The sequence below is a fragment of the Podarcis vaucheri genome, assembly GCF_965113315.1.
Source record: "Podarcis vaucheri genome assembly, chromosome: 1".
NCBI classification, from domain to species: domain Eukaryota; kingdom Metazoa; phylum Chordata; class Lepidosauria; order Squamata; family Lacertidae; genus Podarcis; species Podarcis vaucheri.
This window is the reverse complement of record NC_138759.1, coordinates 40,139,314-40,149,578: the sequence shown is the minus strand read 5'-3', so window position 1 is coordinate 40,149,578 and position 10,265 is coordinate 40,139,314. Positions and strand designations below refer to the sequence as shown.

Sequence of the window (10,265 nt, the reverse complement as noted above, 5' to 3'; positions counted from 1 at the left end):
GGGCCCACAAGGCAGTTTGTCCTATGCTAGATGGAAACATAAATAAATGTATGTCAAGAACTGGACACAGCCAGTGGTGCTTGTGGGGAGGAACAGAGTTTTACTGAGACCTGTGCTGCTCCCTGAATTTCTTTAAATTAAATTCATTTTTACACACTAAATCCCCCCCTTGGTCCCTGAGGCAGCTCACAAAACAAAATATACCAAAGATATTGGTTAGAACAAAACAGACAAACAGCAATGACATAAGGCTATCAGTCTGCAGTCATCTTATCAACTGTCCTGTCTGTCTATTCATTCTGAAGCTGGGATTTATTTATTTTTTACAGAAGCCACTTTCCCACATCTTTAGCTTGTTTCTCTAAATAAAAAGTTCATAAAATAGAAGGGGTACCCAAGGAAGATTTCAGAACCACCACCTTTCCTTGTGTTTTACATCTCTTAAAGACTGCAAGCCTATGGCAAACCTGCTTTATTTATTGTATTCTGTGGACAGAGTATCTTTAGATATTTTATAAGCAAAATACTTAAAACTATTTTATTGTAATGTAAATAGTAACAAGGAAGAAAGCTATGTGAATGAAATCTAGATTGAATACTGTAGCATTTAATCAGAAAGAGAGAGAGAGAGAGAGAGAAGTAATATATAAAATCCAGATTCAGTTTAGCAGGTGGTCCATAGAAACAAGAGGGCAGCATAAGCTTCTTAGCAGCTCCAGATTATAAAGTAACATTTTTTGAAAGAAAGGAAGAAAATTGCTGATTCAGAACAGAAAGAGATGTGAATCTTTGTCTGTAAAATGGCCTTATGAGATATTCCAGTGCTTACACATAAGGATTCTTAAAAATCTGTTTTCAAACCAGATGGAAGTGCAATTCAAATGATCAGTCTTATCCTGATCGCACTGCTGTTGATAGTATTTTAACTATTGTCTTCAAAGACAGCAATAGGTCCCCCTCCCTCCCTCCCTCCCTCCCTCTCTCTTTCTCAGTACAGCTAAATATAGATCACCTGAGATGACTCAGTTTAAGCAGCATCACAGCCAAAGTGATACAGTGGAACATGCACTCTGGTTGCAATGCAAAGAACCAATGGCAGTAAGGAAAAGAACAATGCTTCTAGTTTTAATCATCTTTAATCACTGCAATTTTTCATGCCATGGCCCTGATTACTGCTAAGCACTTGTACAGGACTGCAGTGCCAAATGATGTTTCATGAAAATGAAGGAACTTCATCGCAAAGGCTTCCAATTGGCCACCACCACGCATACTCAGAAGTAAATCCAGTTTACTTCAGGGTGACCTACTCCCGTGTAAGTGAGCATAAGAATTCATTCACTGAGTGGTAGAATTTCTACAGCGTGGGACTGGTGGCACAGAAGTGACGTTCATTTCAAAACAAACAAGCAATATGCTTGCTAATCCATTCTGAAGCAAAATGGGTTTCTACATACACAGAGATTGGGGCAAAACAATGCTAGGCACATGACACAAAGCTGCATCCAAATTCAGGTGCGGATTGCGTGGTTCCTTTCAGTATGGTTCATGCTGACAGCATTTGGGGTGGGCAGGTATTGGTTTTGTTTGTGCATTTTTGTGTTTTTATATCATAAACCACCCAGTGATTCACAGATGAGAGGCAGTATAGAAATTTAATAAATCCATAATAAGTAAAATTCTTGATCCAACCTTCTCTACTTCCCAACTAGATGACCTTTAATGTATCCTGCAATGACATATGTTCATATGGTCTATATCCTTTCCTGGGCATATTATAGAACATGAAGGGGATACCTGACAAATGTGCTCCTGAAGTGAGTTAGGAGGGAGATATTTGATAAGCACTTTTATTCAACTTCATGGGACACGGGTGGCGCTGTGGGTAAAACCTCAGCGCCTAGGACTTGCCGATCGCATGGTCGGCGGTTCAAATCCCCACGGCGGGGTGCACTCCCGTCGTTCGGTCCCAGCGCCTGCCAACCTAGCAGTTCGAAAGCACCCCCGGGTGCAAGTAGATAAATAGGGACCGCTTTCTAGCGGGAAGGTAAACGGTGTTCCGTGTGCTGCGCTGGCTCGCCAGATGCAGCTTGTCACGCTGGCCACATGACCCGGAAGTGTCTGCAGATAGCGCTGGCTCCCAGCCTATAGAGTGAGATGAGTGCACAACCCTAGAGTCTGGCAAGACTGGCCCGTACGGGCAGGGGTACCTTTACCTTTATTCAACTTCACTTCCACCTCCCCCCACCAAACAACAACAACAAAAAACCCCTATCTTTTTATAGGGTAGGGTAGGGGGCATGAAGGATGAGTTTATGGAACCAAGGGGGTGGTCGGCTGAAAAGGTTTGGGAACCACTGATTTAGGGCTTTATGCACTATTGTGAGCACATTGCCTGGAAGTAAATTGGCAACCAATGTTCAAAAACAGGATTGGCTAAGAATTAAAGGATATTATTTTTTCCAGTCTTAAGTTGAGTTTTCCATATTACTGCAGCAATTTGTGATTTTTTTCATTAAAAATGTTTGTGAAAATCCACCAGCCTTGTAGTGCAAATTTCTCAGAATAAACTCATTTTTGTAGGTAGTTTTGACTGATATACATATTTTTTTGCAAGCAATTTTCCCTAACACGAAGCATTTTTGTATATTACTTCCTCTAATATATTCATTTTTTATGCACACTTTCCCCTAATACAGGGGCGGCCAACTCCTGAGAGACTGCAATCTCAAAGTTTTTTTGGGGGGTCTGGGATTTTTTGCAGCTCTTCTGAGGGACAAATATAAGCAGCCACTAACCTTACGATCGTTGGCAGATAACAGCCTCCGTTTCTAAACTCCGGCTTCCCTTCTGCAACAATAGAGGCCTGTGCAGGGAGAGGGGCCGTGGCTGGAAAGGGGGCCAGCAATTGACTACGATCTACCAAAACCTCACATGGATCAAACAGTAGATCGTGATCAATGTGTTGGACATCCCTGCCCTAATACATGCATTTTTGTAAACATTGTTTGGTTGCAGACCTGCTGTCAGAGACCAGGCTGAGGAGTAATGCTCTGATGAGGAATGGTAGGAACCTCCCCCTCCTGCTGCTGCTGACAAGGATCCTGAAGCTGCCCAGGAGGAGTGGAGCAGTATAGATTTGGAACAGTGGTTTGCAGAGGGGCATAGTTCTGAAGACAAAAGTTGGGAAGAACTGGGGGGTGAACAGCAAAATGAAGAAAAACAGGAAGAGAGAGAGCTAACAGACTGTCTCTCACTGGAAAGATTTCAGCCTATCAGTCCAAGGTCACATAGAGCAGATAAGGGGGCTACACAAAAAGCAGGGTGGTTGTGAGACCAGGTTGCAAGATGGAAGTGACTGGGGGGGGGAGTGGGTGGAATCCTTAATTGGGAACACCTTAATTCCAAGAATAGATGCTTTGTTCTTTTGCTGTGATCATTAAAGACTCTTTAAATGGTAAGGGACTCTTTTCGCTTTGTCCTGCTTATCTATGGCCAAAAAAAGGGTGGGGGAGCCAAATCCCAGGAGCCTGATACCTGCATTGCAAGATTCAGATAAGCATGAATTCTGAAGAATGGTGGTGTGTCAGCCTGCATATTGTTTTGAAAAGTATGAATTGGGCAGGTTTGCCTTTCAATGTGAACCGACTCATATTTCTTCCCCATCCTTAGCCTAGAGTGCCTGCTGAGCTATTCTGAGTTAGTATCAGAGGCCATGAGACAAAATTGGACTTAATTAGGCGTGATGAATATCCAAACTCTGCTACCTTGCAAAGGATGTATCAGAGCAAGAGAGCTGCAGTGAGATGATTCTCTCATTATTTTCTTACCTCTTGGCCCTTGTTACCATTGCATTGGCAAGTATGCTGAGAGGATGGATTACCTGTGAACTGACAATAACATTTCCCAATGGGGTTAGTCATAAGGAGTTATATCTAAGGTAACATCTCCCAAAGTAATTGAGAGAAGATCTGCAGCATGCCATGTTCTCTTGCACTGCAAAAGTAGACAAGCCCTGGTGGAAAGAGCCTCCTGCTCCAATATATATACATGTCCCCGCAGCTGAGGCTGAAAGGAAAATCTCCTGTCACATTTATGCATGTTAATTTATGAGAAGAAATGTTACTGGTACTAGTGCGATCTGCTCGGTGGTGGAAGGAAGGTGCCAGGCAATTAAAATATAATGACAATCAGGCATTTGTCTTTGCTCTTCATACCCAGAATGTACAGTGTGTCGTGTTCAGGACCGTCTTTAACATATGTGCCGTCGGGGTACAAAGATCCACCCAGAGCCCCCAAATTTAGTTAATTTTGCGTGCATGGCACAGTGAGAATGACAAACGCCGTGGTTGAGTCTGACAAGCACCACCGTTGTGAAATAGAAGCGCCGCCGCTGGTGCGGTGCGTTTTTGGTAAATGGGGGCACAAAGTCGAAAGTCCTGTAGTGAAAAAGTAGGTATACATTTCGGTAATACCTAGGTACAGTGGTACCTCGGGTTACATAGGCTTCAGGTTACATACTCCACTAACCCAGAAATAGTACCTCAGGTTAAGAACTTTGTTTCAGGATGATAACAGAAATTGTGCTCCAGCGGCGCGGCGGCAGCAGCAGGAGGCCCCATTAGCTAAAGTGGTACTTCAGGTTAAGAACAGTTTCAGGTTAAGAATGGACCTCTGGAACGAATTAAGTACTTAACCCGAGGTATCACTGTATATATGTGCTTTGTTTTTCTAACTTGATTAAAATTATTTATTATTTCATAGCAGGTTGATAGTTAAGAGCTCAGGCGGTTTCAGCGGCGGGTGCCTGGTACCCCTCAGAATTCAGTGCCCGGGTGCTCCACACCCCTTGCACTCCCGGGTAAAGACAGCCCTGGTTGTGTTTAGTATTTCAGACAGTGGAGCTCTGGAAGGTAAAATATGGCTTATAAGGAAGGATGAACGAATTCAGGTGGGATTGAGTTGAGCTTAATTTGTTGGTGTTGGTTTGTTTGTTGTCGGGATCTGTCTATCCTAGGAGACAATGGAGGAGAGTACCTTTGGGGGTGAAGTAAACAAGGATAGACAGGATTACCTGACTGAACTGCGTAGAGTCCCGGTTACAATTCTATTTCTAATACACATGGGAATCCATAATGCATAACGAAATAGTGTTGCCCCAAAGCAGAAAATTCAACTGAATCATTTCTCTAAACACTTTCAAGATACAGATTATAAAGTTACAGGGAGATTTCCCCAGTGATTAGTAAGCAGAAACAGGCCCACAAGATGAATTGCTGCCCTGACATTATTTGTTTGTGCTGTAGTTACAGAAAGCTACGGTAGCAGCGCAGGAGGCTGCAGATCTTGGCTCAATATCTTGCTAAGTGGTTTGCTGTTACATCAGCAGAGTTAAAGGAAGGAAGCTTTCTCTCTCCTTTTTCCTCCTTAAAAAAAAAAAACCTAAAAAAAACCCCCTGTAACTTTAGTCCACGGATGGTAACTTCACTTCACAGAAAGCAAATGGAAAGCTTATTCATCTCTTCCCTTTTCTGAATGCTGAGTCTTCTAGGAAGGACCAGGAAACCAAGCTATTCACCTTCTTTTGTTTAAAGGATTAGCTTCTGCAGCAGAATGTCAGCAGTTTTCTGCCCTAGCTGACAAAATCCAGCTAGTGCTAAGCAAAAAAAATATAAAAATATTGGGCAGCTAAGATTTCTGTCTCTGTTTTAGCAAAGCTTACAATACAGCCCTGCTTTGATGTGCTTAACTTTTAAGGTATTTTCTTTTAAATGAGAAATGTTCCCCATTAATGACTTTAAAAATAATTTTTTGCCCATTGAGATCACAGTGTCCTCATTTGAATTAACTAATTAAATTTTATCTGAATTTTGGTTGAGCTTTGAGGATTGTAGCCAAAGCCATACAATAATTAAACTGGATTCATACATGCTTCCTGACAACTAGACAGACGCAATTTGTACCTGCAACAAATTGTTTCAGTGTATCCATTGTGCTTTGGCCAGGGATTCTAGCCATGCCCTTTCTCAAGATTCTGTAAGGGTGAGGAACTCAAGCATGGCATTCCTATATTTTTCTTTTTCCATTGGAATTCAATATTTTGTGGTTATTGAGCATGCCACTAGGCAGTTTCCAGATGTTTCATTTTCTTCTTCTTCTTCTTCTTCTTCTTCTTCTTCTTCTTCTTCTTCTTCTTCTTCTTCTTCTTCCTAACACTTACTTTTTATTTTTTTAAAAAAATAGTTTGTACTTTCACAAACTCCAATTTCCCCTGAGGATTCTGAGACCACCCTCTTGTTTCTTAGTGGCCTCATTTTAGCATCAATCCTGTCAGCACTTGCCACTTGCGTCCAGTATAATAGAGAGTAATGAACTTGCAGGAAAGAGCCAAGCCTTTCTTTACCCTGAGCTTGAATATTTAGACATGCCCTACCAAAGCCTAAGAGTCTGGAATTGCAGTCCACTGATTTCAATGGGAGAGTTTTAGGCATGTATATATGTATTTATTTAAATCCTTTTAAAAAATCTTGCTCTTACTCCCTTAGGCAGACAGAGTGGAGAAGTAAAATGTAACAGACAACACATACAATAATTTAACTCTCCCTCTGAAATTAATGGGACTTAAACGTTCCTAATTTTCCAGTCATTGTTCCCCACATGTTTTTATTTTCTGTCAGAAGAGTAAACGCATTGTTTCCCCTTCTAAAAACAGATCAGTGTGTCAGCACAACCTTGATCCTTGTGTGGCTCAGCTGTGGCTATGACGTGCTCAGAAACCTCACTGTTGGAATACAGCTGGTGTTAAGGATCATACTGATAGAAACACATGTGTAGCCACCAGTGTTTTAACCTCCTAATTAGAAGTTCGGGGAGGGCAGACGCTGATGTGATATGAAGTCTTCTTGGAATTATATCTTCAGCTTGGGTGTAGATATTAGGGGCATGCATGGACCCGCACTGTTCAATATTACTTGCACAAGTCACCAATAACTTTGTAAATATTGTATAGATCAGTGCCCTTGTTCTTATTTGTTTGCCACCCTTTCTTCCAGTTCCCTCACCTTCATTCTGAGTGATTAATGAGACATGTGCATTGTTGAAACTGCCTTTCAGGATAGTTAGGCAATTTGGTGCCATGCACATTCATATAAACAGATGGCAAGAAGAAGAAAGCAGATAGCAGGAGGTGAGGTCTTGATTGATCACCTAGGAAGAATCCAGTGAAAAATCCGCCACCATATCCAGATTGCCTTTTCCTTTCCAACTGAACAGAGTGTGAACAAGGCTTTGGGCTACTCTCATGTTTATCTGGGTTTCATTTACCCTTGTCAGAAGATCAAGGACTCCTGAGCTTAGCAATTTCCATGATGCCTTGAATAGACTACATGTGCCTGGGGAATATCAAAGGCGTTTGTACAACCTGCACCCCCCGAAATCTGGAAAGAATCTTTGCTGCTCCCACCTCAGAAAAGTAATATGGGCTTTGGGGTAAGAGGCTGCACAAGTTATAGGTGCAGAGGCCTTAAGCCCTCATGTATTTTGAAGTGATGCCATTAGGTAGTGGATACAGAAGCCATGATGATGATGATGATGCTAGATTGTTAGGTGTCCAGCAGATATCCATGGGGTAGATGTGAGGTAAATTTGGAATCTGATGGAATATGGAAAAAGTCCACTCAGAGCTAACCTTTTATAGGTCTGTGAAACTTTCCCTTTAACCCAGGTGAAACGACAAGAATTCTTTATTTGTTTAGCAACCAGTCAAACACAGGTTGAGCCACATCTAGTTTGGGGTTTTTGTTTTTGTTTTTAAAAAAACAGGTCCAAAGAAGGGTAAACCCAACTCTTGGACCCATAGCTTTGAGAAATGCAGATCTGAGGCCCCTGCATCAAACTAGATTTTAGAGGTCCTAATACACCAACAGCCAATTGTGTGGTAAAATCTAGAATATACTGATGTGTCCTAGACTATTCTAATATATCATGTGGTATGAATAAACCTTTAGAAGTTCATTTAGACTAGCTTTCGCTTGTAACATTTTTTTAAAGGACATATTACTATGACAGACGACAGATGTAACTTCCACCAATGCTTCCCACCCCCACACCTTGTCTAGGCCATCTTTAAGGGGTTTCCTCTTTGGACTTCATGCCAGCTGCTCATGGAACAACATTTCGCACCATGCCATGTCAGTCACGAGACTAAAGAAGATAGAAGAACTGGGCGGCCAGCCAATCAGCTGTCACCACAGTTGGCCTGGCAACTGCATGGCAAGTGAAGAATGGAGGAAGGCAGCTTGGCTTTCTCCTCCTCCCCCTGCTAATCATTCATTTTAAATTAGAACGGTAACAAAAACAATCTGTGGCAGCTCTTTATGTACCCAAGTACTAAAAGGTCAGCTTGTGCTGCGACACTTTTTGTTGACGCTGCTCATTTTGTAGTGTATTTGTGTCTTTATTTATTGAATACAGTGGTACCTTGGGTTACGTACTTAATTTGTTCCGGAGGTCCGTTCTTAACCTGAAACTGTTCTTAACCTGAAGCACCACTTTAGCTAATGGGGCCTCCTGCTGCCACTGCGCCACCGGAGCATGATTTCTGTTCTCGTCCTGAAGCAAAATTCTTAACCCGAGGTACTATTTCTGGGTTAGTGGAGTCTGTAACCTGAAGCGTATGTAACCTGAAGCGTATGTAGCATGAGGTACCACTGTATCTTCTTGGTGTCTGTCATCTTTTAAAATGGGAAGCTTTCAGGTAGCCATAATAATAACTGTGCCTCATAGGCATTTGGTGAAGGCGAAACCCTTCAAAGTGCTTAGCTGTTGGCATTATAAATGTTAAACATGAAGTTTGTGAGGAAGATTTACACAGTATGTGGAAGCTTCAGGTCAATCTGTCTATTCATAACTGGTATACATATTCCAGTAATAGTCCATATGGAGCATCAATGCAACTTATCAGGATGTGGCTGGGGAAGGGCAGGACATTTCTGAGGTTGGGACTGCATGGGCATAACAATAGGAATGCCACTGGTGTGCCCACAGTGCCCAAACCCCACCAAAACCCCAACCCCAGCCCTGCCCAGGTAAGCTGCAGTGATGAGGTGATGGAAGGGGGCTCTGCCTCAACACACAGGCTGCTACTAGTATATTCCCTGCCTGTTTTCTCTGCCCATTTCCCCTCCTATTTAAATTTTGTGGTTTTGTTGTGTTCACTCAAGACCTTGGGAACTGTTTGGACTTATTTGCTGATGGGAGAAAGTTGTTGCATGAACTGGATGGAAGCATAGGATGGCTGCTTGCAGTATAATCAGGTGCAGCCTTCCCTAACTTGGAGGCTTCCATTTCCTAATACAGTCATACCTTGGATCCCAAATGCCTTGCAAGTTGAACGTTTTGACTCCCGAACGCTGCAAACCCAGAAGTGAGTGTTCAGATTTGCAAACGTTCTTTGGAACCTGAACGTCCAATGGGGCTTCCGGGGTTTCAGATTGGCTGCAGGAGCTTCCTGCAGCCAATCAGAAGCCACACTTTGGTTTCTGAACATTTTGGAAGTTGAATGGACTTCTGGAACAGATTTCGTTCAACTTCCAAGGTACAACTGGAATCTGTAACATAAAATTGACATTTTTTTTTGGAGTTGCCATGTCTTCTTTAATTCTCTATTTCTTTCTACATATAAACTTAAATTTATTTCATCTTCAAACCAAGCTTTCTTTAATGTTTCTCCTGTGGGAGCACTTGTGATGATGAAGAACATTATTTGTCATGAGCTGGAATGAATGCCAGGCACAGTCTCAGGTAAATATGAAAAACGACACCTTTGAACCATCTGTGTTATTTTTATCAGTTCTATGATGGAATATTGCAAAGATAGGTCCTCTCTCAACTCTCATTTATGTTGTCAGATAGGGTCAAACCTGATGTAGAAGCAGTAATTAGATAGAACCTTGTGCACAGTTATGCAGGAATCCTAAAATCACATACACATGCAAGCTCAAAGATGGCCTTTATGTATACCAAAGCTTTGCATAGCAGCCCTTAAAGTATTTTCATTATGCCAAGTGGAGCAGAACTGTGAAACTCTAAATTACTGGGTGACAAAACAGGCACAATTGTGGCAACAAATTTTCAGCTGGACCACCCAAATGGATCTTAGGATGCCATGCTGCTAGACCAGAACCCCACAACCCCATCCTGGCCCCATTGTATGCTGTGCAGTGGCAATCATTCGTCACAACATCTATAGTTATAGCAGGAAAGGGCTG

The 10,265-nt window shown here is 42.2% G+C and overlaps 1 long non-coding RNA gene across 3 annotated transcripts in view; it reads left to right on the top strand.

The window, feature by feature from the left end:
• The first annotated feature begins 8,343 nt into the window (after positions 1-8,343).
• The window catches only part of LOC309542848, a 680,556-nt gene continuing 678,634 nt past the window's right edge, over positions 8,344-10,265 (top strand). For all 3 annotated transcript variants that reach the window (XR_014224465.1, XR_014224466.1, XR_014224467.1), the window contains exons 1-2: positions 8,344-8,392; positions 9,709-9,798. This is a non-coding gene — a long non-coding RNA (uncharacterized lncRNA). The remainder of the gene's footprint in view (positions 8,393-9,708; positions 9,799-10,265) is intronic.